The sequence below is a fragment of the Strix uralensis genome, chromosome 19 (assembly GCF_047716275.1).
Source record: "Strix uralensis isolate ZFMK-TIS-50842 chromosome 19, bStrUra1, whole genome shotgun sequence".
Taxonomy (NCBI): domain Eukaryota; kingdom Metazoa; phylum Chordata; class Aves; order Strigiformes; family Strigidae; genus Strix; species Strix uralensis.
The window spans coordinates 6,014,313-6,028,682 of record NC_133990.1 but is presented as its reverse complement, the minus strand read 5'-3'; the positions used below and the strand labels follow the sequence as shown (position 1 = coordinate 6,028,682).

The window sequence follows — 14,370 nt, the reverse complement described above, 5'->3', positions numbered from 1 at the left end:
GCCCGGCAGCATCCTGCAAGCGACAGACGCCACCCAAATCGAGCAGACACCAGCAGCTTTCATCGCCTGCCTGTGAAGGGATTTTATGCTGGGAGTCACAGCCTCTCTTCCTGGCACTGACACGACCCAAGACAAACTGGGTGATCTTAGCAACTGTAGTAGCATTTCCCAGCAGCAATACTTCCCCAGCTAAAGGCAGGCTTTGACGCTGCTGGTAACCAAGAGCCACTGCGAGGACAAGAAGGTATTTAAAGTGGTTTTCTTCGTGTAAAAGAAATTTCTCCCCTTTCTCTTTTTTTTTTTTTTTTCTTATTAAAGGTCACGCAATCGACTGCCAGCCAAAGCACCCAGGATTCATGAAATAGCCAAAATTTGCTTTTTATTCTGGTGTCTAATGAGCAGGTTCTGGTTAATGCTGGGTTTAATGGAAATCCCACGTTTCTGTGAGCCAAAGGAACGAGCTGGGTCAGCGCGCATGGAGCAGCATCAGTCCCTGGGCACGGGCTCATAACGTGAGGATGTTTTGGGTTTTTTACGGTTTGTTTTTTTTGCCTCAAATCTCAGAGGTATTTGTGGATGTACCGCATCGGATGAACCAAGCTTGTTTGGTTGGAGTGGCTTAACATACGTTCCTGCTATTAATTAAACTTCCCAATCTGTCAGCAAAATAACATGTTTGTTGGATGGAGCGAGGGATTAATTCCAGCTCTTTGGACACCCAGGGGGATGCGATAACCACTGGACAGACTCATCTGTGTTATCCGTGGGGCAATAGGTACCATAGGTCGGTGATCTGCTCCAGGGCGTGCACGGGGCCAGCTGTTGTTTTAGGCATTTAATTGGTGTTTCTTTCAGAGGGCTGGATGTGGGTATTTTGTTCACGCTGTGGGAAGGATGATATCAGTTGAACTGTGTGTACAATGTAGGCTGCAAGGACGGAGACATGGAGGGAGCAGCACCAAAGCAACCAGGAGGAGTTTTTCTAACCAAGATATGTAGTTTCTGTAGAGTTGGTGTGGGAGGAGGATGGTGCTGTGGTGCCACCGCTGTCCCAGGAGCACATGTAGGACTCGTGTCAGCTGCCCAGAAAAACGCATGTGCTTGTGGGTAGGTAGCCAGGGGACAAAGAAACATTTGGAGAGACAGAGGAGCCTATACAGGGGCCATGCACAGGGCAACAGGAATGACTGGAGACATCTAGGCTGATTTTAGGCTTGTTTCCTATGAAAATGAGCTCTAAGTACACGAAGTGCCTGCTTCTCCCCCGGTGGCTTTTAAACCAGCTGGCTGATTCAGCTGAAACTCATCAAAGAAGGAGAAATTCCCCATGACATTAAAAAGCCCCCTCCCAGGGTGCACAGTGTGGTGGCTGAGGCTGGGCTCAGCTGGTGGCACTGACTGACAAAGTGGCTTTTGGGGGTTTAAAAGCTCCTCCAGCAGCTGAGTTGAATTTTTACCTCTCATTTTAACGGGTGCTTGTGGTGCTTTTTGCTGTAATAAGCACCCAGCAATTGTCTCATCCCCTACTGAATGTGTCCTGGCTGGGCGGCTGCCCCCCTGCAAGCAGGAGCTGCCCTGCTCCCCCCTTGGCTGCTGCATCCAGGTACTGGGAAACTGGTGGCGAGGCAGGAGACTGGGAGGGGTAAACATGGCTCTGGGTGAGGCTGGGACTGGAAGAGGAAAGCATGGAGCAGGAAGGAGCTCTAGACAATGATGAGGCTGGGGGAACTGGCAGCACAGGGAGAGAGCGGGTGTTGAAAGGGAAAAGCAAGGACTGTCTGCAAACCCTGCCTGTAGCTGCTGTGCTGGTAACTGGGGAGGCTGGGCTTTTGCAAGGCAGTCCCAGGCTTTATCCACTTGTTCTTTTGATGAAGCAAAACAAAGCTTTGGCAAGGGAGAGGGTTGTGGAGAAGGGTGTGAAACAGGGTAACCAGAGCTCGGCTGGCCTGTGTACACCCGACACTGGGAGGATGGGGGCTTAAATTTATCTCATCGACTCTAATTCTGGTGCTTTTCAAGTGCATGACTCTGCAACCTGCCCCGTGCTATTCAAAAGCAGTGAGCTCTTAGTGAAGTTCTGATACCTCGAGCCACGGCTCGCACTGACCTCGGGGGCTGTCAGAGCATCACGAGGACGAGGACGGTTGGTGTGCGAGGCAGCACCCGGACGTCTCCATAGTAACACAGTGTTTGTTGGCAGCAGAGCAGCTTCCCGCAATCTGCTCCTGGCCTGGGTGTCCCTGAGGAAGGAGGAAAAAAAAGGGGGGAAAAAAAAAAAACGTTTTGGCCACTTAGCATCGTGTGATACTATTGTTTTTCTGTTTTTTTGTACCCCTACCGTATATTTGGTGAGAAAAATGAGTGCTTTTTTAAAGGAAATCCTCAAGCCTTCAGAGCAGGACACATTTGACCTCTTGACACGGATGGAAACACCTCCTATCAACACCTTCAGGCGCCTGGACAGAGGTAAGGGCGGCTCAGGGCTGGCCCAGGGTGATGGGCAGGGTTAGAGTGGAGAAAGCTGGAGGATGCCCACTGTATGTCCCTCCAGTATGGGCACTTCCCTCACACTGGTTTCCGGCATAAACTTTGGAGTTTTTTATTTATGAACTTAAATATCCACTGGGTTGAGGCTTAAACTTGACTGCAGAAATACTAGTAAAGCTACGCTTTGATGCCTGTAGCTGGCCAAGCCGAGCCCACCATGTGCTGGGAGCTTGTGGCTTATGTCGTGCTGAATTGGAATGTTTAATGTCGTGTTTGAAGTTTGCTAGTTCTGCTGGGTGTGTTGGGGTCAGTGCTCCCTGTGTGTGTCCTGCAGGACTGGGGGAAGATTTCAGGTCACCTTGGATCTTTGGAGCTCACAGTGAAGTCAGGACTTAACTCCTTAGGAAATGTGTGCTGCACGCCCTGAAAATACTGGGCTTTTGCTACAGGCAGAAAACTGTGCGACGCATTTAACGTGCCTGGGGTAGGTTGCTTCCCCTGGTGTAAACTCCCTCCTCACTGATCCCCGGCAAGTGAGTGTGATTAGTGGCTAATTACAGCCATTAGTGGCTCATTTCAGGTTGGGCTTCACTGCTTGTGCAATGTCAAGCTGGTGGGGGGGGGGGGGCAGGGAGTAGTCTTTGCAGCAGGGAACATCAAAATTTATTTTCTGTGTAGCTTGGTGTGGTACATGGAGCATGAACATGGTGATCATTAAACCTGACTTTGTGTGTTTTAACCAGCCTCTGCAGAGGCACAGGAGCCAAGCTCCGGGTGTGTAACGTGCACAACTTCACGTAGGGAGCAAACAAGTGATGTTGGAGTCTAGGATAATTCTTGGTGGTTTGCGTTTCCCTGGATCTCTTCTACTTTCTTGCCGTTATGTATTTACATGTACCTGGTACATCACTACCTGCTCTTGTGACTTGGGGGTGCGAACGTGCCCTGGCACAGCCTCTGTGAGTGCACATCGGGCTGTAGGCTTCAATGTGCAGGGAGAGGAGAGATGCTCTTGGAGCTGAGAGGGTGCCTGGTGCTGCAGGTGACCACCCTACAGGGCTGCAGCACACTGAGCATCTCCGGCAGGTCAGGGGCTCACTCCAGCTCTCACCACCAGCCTATAACGGTTCCTGCCATCTCTCTGGGTAGAGAATCCCTTGCCTATGCGTGATCTCCCTCTGTGTGTGTGCAGCCCCCATATGCAAGTGCAAAAGCAGGATCACTGTCCTGCTTGGTTTCCAAGCAGGGGTTTGCAGCACAAGGGCATTTCCAGCTGGAAAGGCTGACACTTTTGGATTAAAAATCTAGGTGCTATTTTCTCTGCCTGCAGGCTCATGGGTATGTAGTTGCTCTATGTAGCCACTCATTAATTCACAAATAGCCAGGGTATTTTTTTGTATGGGTCTTTCAAATAAAGTCTCAAGATTGTACAAAAAAAAAGGAATAGTTGGATAATGGTGTGTAGATGGCCCATGATTGTCTCCTGGTATTGGACCGGGAGCTGGCTTGATGCCTGTGTGTCTGGGGACAGCAAGGTTCTCTGTGCCACCTCTAAAACGGGAGCAGGGGTATTTCTGCCCCCGTGCACTGTGTGGATGGATGTACTGAGGAAGGCAAATTGCTGAAGGAGCAGCAGTCAGCTCTTGGGTACCTGTCAGTGGCCTGTGGGCTGCAGGTGACTGTTCCTGGGTGGTGTGTGCTGTGCTGAGATCCCCCTTGCCAGCTGGCAAAGTGTGTCCCCCTCTGGGACAGTTCCGTGGTCCTGTGTCCCTCTGCGCACCCCCTGCAGCCACCAGTCGTGGTGCAGCGAGCCCGGGGGGTCAGAGCCTGCCTGGCTGCTCGTGAGCTGAAGCCGCCACAACTGGCTGATTGTGTGATCCCTGCCCGGTGCTTTGGGTGTCCCTGCCTTGCTCTGCTGGGCCTTGGGCTGGGAGAAACTTCCCATCCTGGAGGGGATCCATTGGTTTTGGGGATTTCTTTAGTCAGGAGAAGAGGAGGCTGAGGGGAGACCTCATGGCCCTCTACAACTCCCTGAAAGGAGGGTGCAGAGAGGGGGGATGAGTCTCTTGAGCCAAGGAACCAGCGCCAGGGTCAGACTGGCTCTTAGGAAGGATTTCTTTGCAGAAGGGGCTGTTGGGCGTTGGAATGGGCTGCCCAGGGCAGGGGGGGAGTCCCCATCCCTGGAGGGGTTGAAGAGTCGGGTTGAGCCATTGCTGAGGGATCTGGTGGAGTTGGGAACGGTCAGGGTGAGGTTCATGGTTGGAGTGGAGGAGCTTCAAGGGCTTTTCCAATGTGATTGTGTGATTGTATTTTTCAACAGCACTAAGTGTGTGACTTTAACCCTGTGGGTTTCCCCAGGCTGGGGCTCAGGGAGGGTTCAGGCTATCCCAAAGCCAAACGACTTGTCGAGGTGCAGTCCTGCTCCAGACATCTTGAGGTGGGTGGGACTGGCTCCCTGTTGACCACTTCATTCCCCTGGTTTCTCCAGCCCTGTCCATGTACCAGCCTGCAGATGTTTCTGTTGCCACCCAGGTGGAAGGGTTGTAACAACAGTCTGCTGTGCTCAGGCTGTGGATGGCAGAAATGCTGCCGCAGGGAATGGATGCTCTTTATGGCTCTGCTAGTTTTTACTTGGTGAGATTGAGCTGCTTTACAGCCTTGCTTTATGGGTGGGGAGCACGGCTGCTCCACTTGTAGCTTTTATTTTGTAGACTGCTTTGTCCCAGGGGATGAGGTGTGTTTCTTGGGGAGCTGCTTTTTACTCTGCTCCACCAAGTTTTGCTGGGGTCACTGGTCAGCAGTGTTGGAGGAGACAAATGGCATGTGCTGTATGGAGACAGACGGGCAGATGTATATGTTATGCACTTGGAGCCCTGCCCAGGGGAACATGGAAAGCAGATGTTGGATCGGTGACCTGCTGGATAAGCCATGGGCCCTCGCTTCCTCCTGTGCCTCTGTGGTCTGGCTTGGACAGAGCTGGAGTTAGTAACTGTGCGGAGGCTTGGGTGAGTTCAGCACAGCCCTGGCTGGTTTGGCTGAAAGGAGTGTCTGTTCCTTTTAAAGCCTGTATAGCAGAAAAACAGACCCAAAAGTTGTGTTAAATAGGAATTGAAGCACGATCAAGAAATTGAGATGTTCTGACTTCTTTTCTCTATTCTTAAAGTAGTCTGGAGGCTGCTCTAAATTATCCTGGGGTGACCAAGGGCCAGCTGGAGGTGATGGGATGTTGGGTGCTCCTCTCATAGTCTGTCCTGCCCATCCAGACCCATCCTCGCTCATTCATTAGGCATCACTTGGGGCCATCGTTGGTTATCTGGATTTAGGAGGTTGTGTCTGGTCCTTCTCCATCTACCCACAGAGGTGGACAAATGCTGAGGATTTGGGCCAAAGCTTCAGATCCATTTGAACTTCAGACCCAAAGAAAGATCCAAATGGGTGAGATCCTTAGCTGGGCTCCACAAACTTTCCAGACTTCCCCTAGCAAAGGAGCAGGAGATATCGGTGTTTTTTCCTTTGTATTGTCCTCTGCTCTGTCACCTAACACTTTCTCACTAGACCATGATCACTGAGCAGTACGGGTAGTATCTTGCTCTGGGCTGTGAAAGAGGCTCCTCATTAACCTCCACGCAGGGCCAGGCAGCAGCAGGCTGGGCTGCCGCGTCGCCGGGGTGTGCTGGCAGTGTTCCTGGGGCTGTGTGTGGTGTAACGGCTGCTGGCCCACGGGACAGCAGAGCCTGCTTCTGCTGCTGCCCAGTGTCCCAGGTGTGCCAGAACAGGAGTGCAGCCTGTGTCTGCCGGCTGCAAGGGAATAGCATTGGGCTTTTGGGTCTGGACTGCCTTCATCTGCTGATCTTGGGGCATGAATATAACAGGAGGAGGAGCTGGTATAACTGGGCAAAGAAACCTTTCCTTCCCCAAAACATGAGATCTAGCCATTCCCAAGTGTGCAGGGTCCTTGGGCGTGTTCACAGCCCAGCGGGGTCGGTGCTGGTGTGGGGTGACAAGGGTCCCAGTGTCCCTTGGCAGGGTGATGTTTCTCCCCGCTCTGGTTCCTGGCTGCGGCTCGGATGTGGCAGAGGGATGGTTTGCTGCAGGATAGGGAGGTGTCTGTGTGAGCCTGAAGTTTCTTTGCTCCTAAAAAAAATAATTAAGGAGTTAATTTTATTCTGTCTTGCCCAGAGGCTTTGCTTACTGTTAAATTTACAGGGTGGTTTGATAATACAGGGCTGATGAGAGAAGTCAAGAAAAAAATTGCTACAGGGGAGGCATGATCAGTTTTGCTGAGAAGGAAAACTTCATAGTACTGGAGTGATTTTTTTCCTTTTGGAGTGAGGAACAGCACTATTGTGAAATACATGCTGGAGAGGATATTTCGAGGGACTTGTGCCTTTCCTGCTCTAAGCCATATGTGCAGCTGGAACAGCTTCAGCCCTGGCTGACTTTCAGGGCAGATTAGGAAAACTAATTGGATACAAATGCCCTGATTTGGCCCCTCTGAATATGGAGTATCTGAAGTCCAATGGGTGATTTGGGGAGTTAAATGCCTCTCGTATAGGGCTGAGTCCCACAGGTGATGGACTGGATGTGGCTGATGGTTTGGAAGGGACTTGTCTCTGGAAGCCCAGCATCTCAGGGGGGGCTTAACCTTTTGCTAAGGAAACTCCAACCCAGGGTGTGTCATCATTGGCAACACAAATCTCTGGATGCTTTTGGAAGTAATGGTCTGTACTTTAATTTGAGGGTGCCTCTTTTTTTTGGAATCAAGCAGTTTTACGAAGTGTTTATCGAAAACATCCTTCTCCTACCAGCTCAGGGAGAGGGCAGCCTTGTGGGGCACTTGCTATAGCAACTCCTTGCTTCTGTTTTTGGCTTTTACCCTCTTTGCACCTCTGAGAAGATTGTGTTCTGACTCTCAATTTCTATGAAGTGGAGATAATGGCAGAAGCAAACAGAGTGGTGTAAGGCTGAACAGAGCACTGCCGAGGGCTGAGCTGTTCTCCAGGGGCAGCTACGCAGAAATTGAAAGTAATATTTTCTTGATCACAGCTTAGGAAAAAATGCTCTAAGTGATTAATTTAGCGATGAGCACTCATATTTCTGAAGAAACTTGTGTTACTGGTGTCCAGGCTTCTTTGGTGTTGGTTTCCCTTGGAAATCGTATCAAAAGCTTCACTGCAGGAATGTGTGAGGAATGCAGGAAACTTGCAAGCAGATACCTTGGGGATACTTGTAGAAAAGCAGTGCACAATATTTTAACTGTGGATGACTGATCTGAAGGCTTCAATGTGAGAGCACGTGTCCTGCTGGGACCTGTTTCCCAGCTGAGCAGCTGCCTGGTGGCCCCTGTCACACCAGATGTCACACCAGGGCTGAGTCCTGCTGATGGAGCAGCCTGTGTGCAACAACTGATCTGCAGAAAAGGATTAACAGTTGCTCTAGAAATCACCACAAAGCTTTTCAGATCATTTTGGATGTGCTCCTTATATTTATTTTGCACTGCTGGCCAGCTCTAGCAGTGCATCCTCCAAGTCTGTGTGTACGTCTGGGGAATGTGTGAGCATGCTTAACTCTATCCCTGACCTGCTCACCTAGATTTGTCTCATGACCTTCAGACTTAAATCTTTTTTTCCCCTCATCCATGTGTTTCCACAGCTTTCAGAAAGCTGCTGCCATCTAAAGGGTACGGAAAGGTTGCTCTACAGCTACAAAACTGTGTGCACTGAGAGAGTGTGTCCTGGTTCATAGATGCCTGTGAAGGTCTCTTTGGGATTAGGGATGTTCTTCATGCTCTTCTGAGCAAAACCTGTGCCTAATCTCCTCCACCTTGTGGTTAAAAGTAATGCTGAGTGGCACTGAATTAGTAACCAACTGTCTAAAAGCTTGACCAGATGTCACTAAAGTGATTGGGTGTTCAGTCATTGGCTTTGCAGAACATCAAGATCAAGTGTGCTTTGGGTTTGTTCATGGGGATCAGAGCTGTGAAGGATGGTTCTCAGAGCTGGGCTCCAAGTGAGTCTTGGGCAAAGCCAGAGCTGGTCTCTGTTAGGAGGGCAGGGGATCCACTGATAACAGGAAAGTCTGTATTTGTGGAAAGTCATCAGATTTTTCATTAGCATTGTGTGCATGGTTATAAGCCAAAGGCGAGAGAAAGATAAGAAGGGCAAGCAGAAGTGTCGTGAGAAAGCATTTGGTTTGGCTTTTCATGGACTCTGAGGGCTGCCCTCCCTTTGTGATGAGATGTGGTCTAAAAATGGGGAGAATTTCCTGTGCTGAGTGAACCTGTTGGTTGACAAAAAGTTATCCCAGATGGCAGATATGGAAAGGGTCACACAAGTGATGACATTAGTGCTCTGACTCTTTCCTTGTTAAAACTGTTCACCTCTTCATTTATTAAAACTGACTTGGCAGCTCTGGGTTGCAAATGAAAGGTTTGGTTAGAGAAGGGCTGCTCAAACGCAGAAGCCAGTTCTTTTGGAAGGGTCCTTCTGCTATGCTCCTGTGACATTCTTGGTGGATATACGTTCTTGATGGATATATGGGCTTGTATTTTGCCTTTTAAGATAGATAAATTGAGCCGGATAGAAAAATGAGCCAGCAGTGTGCCCAGGTGGCCAAGGAGGCCAATGGCATCCTGACTTGTATCAGCTATAGCGTGGCCAGCAGGGACAGGGAAGGGATCTTACCCCTGTGCTCGACACTGGTGAGGCCGCACCTCGATGAGTGGGTTCGGTTTTGGGCCCCTCACTATAAAAAGGCCATTGAATGACTCGAGCGTGTCCAGAGAAGGGCAACGGAGCTGGTGCAGGGTCTGGAGCACAGGTCTGATGGGGAGCGGCTGAGGGAACTGGGGGGGTTTAGTGTGGAGAAGAGGAGGCTGAGGGGAGACCTCATGGCCCTCTACAACTCCCTGAAAGGAGGGTGCAGAGAGGGGGGATGAGTCTCTGGAACCAAGTAACAAGCGATAGGACAAGAGGTAATGGCCTCAAGCTGCGCCAGGGCAGGTTTAGACTAGATATTAGGAAGCATTTCTTTCCAGAACGGGTAGTCAGGCGTTGGAATGGGCTGCCCAGGGAGGTGGTGGATCCCCATCCCTGGAGGTGTTTAAGAATAGGGTTGACCCAGCGCTGAGGGATCTGGTGTAGTTGGGAACTGTCAGTGCTGGGTTAATAGACTAGATGATCTTCAAGGTCCTTTCCAGCCTAGACGATTCTGTTCTGTTCAGTGCTGTGCAGCATCCATCAGCTCTGCTCAGGCCAGGGGCTTGCTAACAAGTAGGAAAATGAAGTAATCAGGAGGCTGCTTCAAATAACCTCAGTCACTTGGGTCATTCCAGGAGGCTCCCCAAAAGACACAAAACCCACTGTAACTCAGCAACCACAACTACTTGAGGGATTTTCTTTCCTGGACTTGTAAAACTTTTATCCTCATGTGCAGACTGCTGCTCCAACAGAAGCATTGCAGACTGTGGGGCGGGGGGGAAGCTGTGGCGGGATGTATGGGGGGAAGTGAAAACAAAACCAAGAATCTGCTGCAGCTAAACCACTTCAGAAAGTCATTTGAGTAAATAAATGTGACGATCTATGTGGATAAACTAAGCAACCTGTGTGCAAGAGAGGTCTTGCTGCTCGTATGCACTGGCCCCTTCCCGAGTTATATTTGGTGGCGGGTCCGTGCAGAGTTTCCTTTTATGCCCTTGCCTTTGTTCTGCTTGTCCACTGTTCAAGAGCGAGGGACGGGGGAGCTCTGTCTCGGGTCATCCTGGGTTTCCTAAGGGCAGGCCGGGGGGATGTTCTCTTCCCCTGGGAGATTAATTGTACGAACCTGGTATTTCTGCTCTGAAGGCTAATTTGGCTGCATACTGGATGTTCCCGCCTCACATTTTTAGCGGGGCAGGCGGGCGTCACAGCCTTGCAGCATCTTCCTGCTAAGAGCAGATGCTATTTCAGCCCTTGGCTCGCGTTGCACACTGCATCCAGAACAGCTCATGGACTGAAAGGCGCGTGCACACACCCTGCTCCTCCTGAATGGCATCTCCGGGGAATGCGGGCGCGTCGTCGACGTGCACTGGGCTTTCATAAGTTTCAATAAGGCCAAATGCCAGGTGCTGCCCTTGGGCTACAACAACCCCCAGCAGTGCTACAGGCTTGGGTAGGAGTGGCTGGAGAGCTGCCAGTCAGAGAGGGACCTGGGGGTGTTGATTGACAGCTGGCTGAACAGGAGCCAGCAGTGTGCCCAGGTGGCCAAGAAGGCCAATGGCATCCTGGCTTGTATCAGCCATAGCGTGGCCAGCAGGGACAGGGAAGGGATCTTACCCCTGTGCTCGGCACTGGTGAGGCCACACCTCGATGAGTGGGTTCGGTTTTGGGCCTCACTCCAAAAAGGCCATTGAATGACTCGAGCGTGTCCAGAGAAGGGCAACGGAGCTGGTGCAGGGTCTGGAGCACAGGTCTGATGGGGAGCGGCTGAGGGAACTGGGGGGGTTTAGTGTGGAGAAGAGGAGGCTGAGGGGAGACCTCATGGCCCTCTCCAACTCCCTGAAAGGAGGGTGCAGAGAGGGGGGAGGAGTCTCTTGAGCCAAGGAGCCAGCGCCAGGACAAGAGGGAATGGCCTCAAGCTGCGCCAGGGCAGGGTCAGACTGGCTCTTAGGAAGGATTTCTTTGCAGAAGGGGTTGTTGGGCGTTGGAATGGGCTGCCCAGGGCAGGGGGAGAGTCCCCATCCCTGGAAGGGTTGAAGAGTCGGGTTGACCCAGCGCTGAGGGATCTGGTGGAGTTGGGAACGGTCAGTGTGAGGTTCATGGTTGGACTGGATGATCTTCAAGGGCTTTTCCAAACGAGATGATTCTGGGATTCTGTGATTCATAACATGCACGGTTAAGGTAGTTGAGCGGTGAGATGAGCTTCTCCATCCACTCTGTTTTGAAGGGCCAGGTTGCTCGTGAACGGCTGGGGTTTGCAAACCTGGGTCCAACAAAGCCAGAAGCAGGACTTGAACATCACCGGAGCAAAGATTTTTGTGCACAAAGCAATACTACTGGCTTGGAGTTGTGGAGCTCTCTGCGGAATGATGTGTCCTGTGGGTCTCCAGCTGAAGCGAAGTGCTGCTCCATGGGAGGCAGCTTGGGGCCACGTGAAACCCCAGCCAGGAGCAGAGGCAGGTTGGGGTGAGCAGGGGCCCGCAGCACCGTGCAGCAGGAACGCGGTGCTTGAGGCGCGGTGTCACTCCTCAGGCTGGCAGAGCAGCCCAGCTGCTAGTCGGTGGAGCTGACTGGGAAGTGTTTTCCTGTGCTTGGGAGAATTTCATGACAAAATGAAAACAAACAGTGCAAACTTTCCATTTTGAGAGATTATTTTAACTAAAAGGCAAAGACTTCTCTTGCCTGATCAGGTTTTTGATGCAAAATGGATATTTTCCAGTTTTTCAACTTGTCAAAAAGTCAACAAGTCTGAAAAGCAGATTTATTCCAGCAAAATAGTTTGTAGCTGAAGCTTTTTTCCTCCCAACTCATTTCCAGCCAGCTCAACTCATTGCTGTTGAGATTGGATGGTGCCTGATGTGAATGCCTTTGTACAAAAATCTTTTTTCCATGATTGAAGAGTGTGATGATAGTTAAAGCAGAAAAAACATAAAGCAGAGGAGTCTCCATCCTCAGAATTATTCAAAACCTGACCAGACAGTCCTGAGCAACCTGCTGCTGCTGGCCCTGCTGTGAGGAGGCAGTGGGAGTAGATGATCTCCTGAGGTGCCTCCAGCCTCAGCAGTTCTGTGAACCACTGCAAGTAAAGCAATATGCTTTAAGACTTAGGGGCTGTCCTATGAAAAAGAAGTACTGGAAACCACAGAGGCTTGACCTTTTGCTCAGTGAAATTCCTTCTGGCCACTGCTAGAGATGGTGGCTTTCAAGCACAGCTCCTTCGTGCTACTTCCAAAGCAGTCTGGAAAAAGTGGACTGATATGTGGCAAGGTCAGATGTGCTGCAGAGGTTGGGCTCTGTTAGCTGAATGCAGTCTCTGCTCCAAATTGCTTCCAGGCTGGGCAGGCAGGGAAGAGAGGAGAAAGCCTGGTTGAAAGCTTTGTCTCCTGCTTCTAGTTCACAGAATCATCTGGGTTGGAAAAGCCCTTGAAGCTGCTCCAGTCCAACCATGAACCTCACCCTGACCGTTCCCAACTCCACCAGATCCCTCAGCAATGGCTCAACCCGACTCTTCAACCCCTCCAGGGATGGGGACTCCCCCCCTGCCCTGGGCAGCCCATTCCAACGCCCAACAACCCCTTCTGCAAAGAAATACTTCCTAAGAGCCAGAAAAGAGCTGACATCCATCACTGGCAAGAAAGCAACGCCACCATGCAAGTCTTGCACCATCCTTTCTAGATTGCTACACACGTCTGCTGTCTTCTACTCTTGTGTTTTGCTGAGTCGTGTTATGGTATGTCTTGGTAAAGGGGAAAGATGTGGCTTCCCTAAGTAATCTGCTTCCTTTCTGAAACTGTTGGAATTACAGACAGCAAAAGAGGGAGGAAGGTGCAGGGAGAGGGGGAAAGCAGGAGCCCAGAGCATCCTCCGTGTTCCTGTGGGGTGCAGGACCAGCCAGAAGCCCAGCAGTGCTCAAGTTAACGTTATGGCCGTTTTACATGACGGAGGGGCACCACTAAACAGCTGAGTGGACCCCTCAGCACTGCCAGGTACTTCTGCAGTTTGAAGATGTGGAATATACGTGATCCCATTCAGGAGTTTTTTCACAGGAAAGGTGGTCTGCATTTAACTGGCCAGGTAGAGCTAACTGTGGTTGTGGCCTTAGATAACTGAGTGAGCATCAGTAGAAATGACTCTTCAGCAGTTAATGTTGGCTGCCTGCAGGATCTTGCCTATCAAGTTAAGTTTACTGCAGAGGCTAATAGCACAGTAATTAAGGTAAAACAAATGTTACCCTGAAGCTGTGCCTGTAACTTGAATCACAGAGCTCTAGTTTTGATGTGAGGCTTGATTGGAAAACCTTATATTTAATTTGTGTTGCATTAGTCTGATGGCAGCTGGTTTTGTGGGCTGGGCGTGAGCCAGATCTAGTGCTGTTGTAAAGCTCTGGCTCCACGAATGCAGCGCCGATTTGTACAGGGTGAGGATCTGGGCCAAGTCTCCTTGCTGCGTTGCTGTAACCTGTATTGTTCAGGCATTTGCTGGGGTGTTGTTTGAGGACAACCAAACAGTAAGGAGGCTGTGAGGACAGAGAAATACTTTTTATTTTTCCTTCCTGTGGGTCAGTATTTTTGTTTTTTTCTGTCTTAGACAGGCCTGTCTGTAAATGAGGCCAGATCTGTACCTGGATTTGAGTTTTCGGTGTGCTTCAGCATCTCCCTGTTCCTGAATCTGTGTTAAATGTGGGAGCAAATACCTGGGGCAGAGAAAACATCTGTCTTCACCATAGTCGAAATGTACTGGGTTGTCACATAGGCACAGATGCAGAGATGCTCTGGGTGGGCAGCTCCCAGGGAAGGAGGTAGAAGGGACCTCTGGGAGCAGCAGTGCGTGCCCTGGGGCTTGCTGCTCTCTTCCACAGCAGCAGTTTCATAGCTCCTATTTGCTACCTGACAAACACAGACTAACGTCAACTCTAGTTGTGCCTAAGATTCTTCGTATACAGCTTGCCTGCTTGTGTGACAGCGTCTTCAGCCTTGGTAGAGCCAGGCTTCATGAGATCATGAGCAAGCCCGAGGGTTGCAAACACCCATCTGAGAGGTTTCTCTGGATGAGAGTGAACTTCAGGGGAACAGCCTGGTCTTCAACCCCATCTCAGCTTTATGCTCAGCCTCCAGACTCAGAGCATTAGCCCTGAGATTCTCATCCCCATGGCACATCCTGGACTTCAGTTCAGCTACAGGTAGTACAC

The 14,370-nt window shown here is 50.7% G+C and overlaps 1 protein-coding gene across 1 annotated transcript in view; it reads left to right on the top strand.

Moving 5' to 3' along the window:
- The first annotated feature begins 2,393 nt into the window (after positions 1 to 2,393).
- Positions 2,394 to 14,370, top strand: part of TEKT3 (tektin 3) — an 84,491-nt gene continuing 72,514 nt past the window's right edge. Inside the window, exon 1 of the mRNA XM_074889022.1 lies at positions 2,394 to 2,466. The gene's annotated coding sequence lies outside the window, so the exon portion shown is untranslated. The remainder of the gene's footprint in view (positions 2,467 to 14,370) is intronic.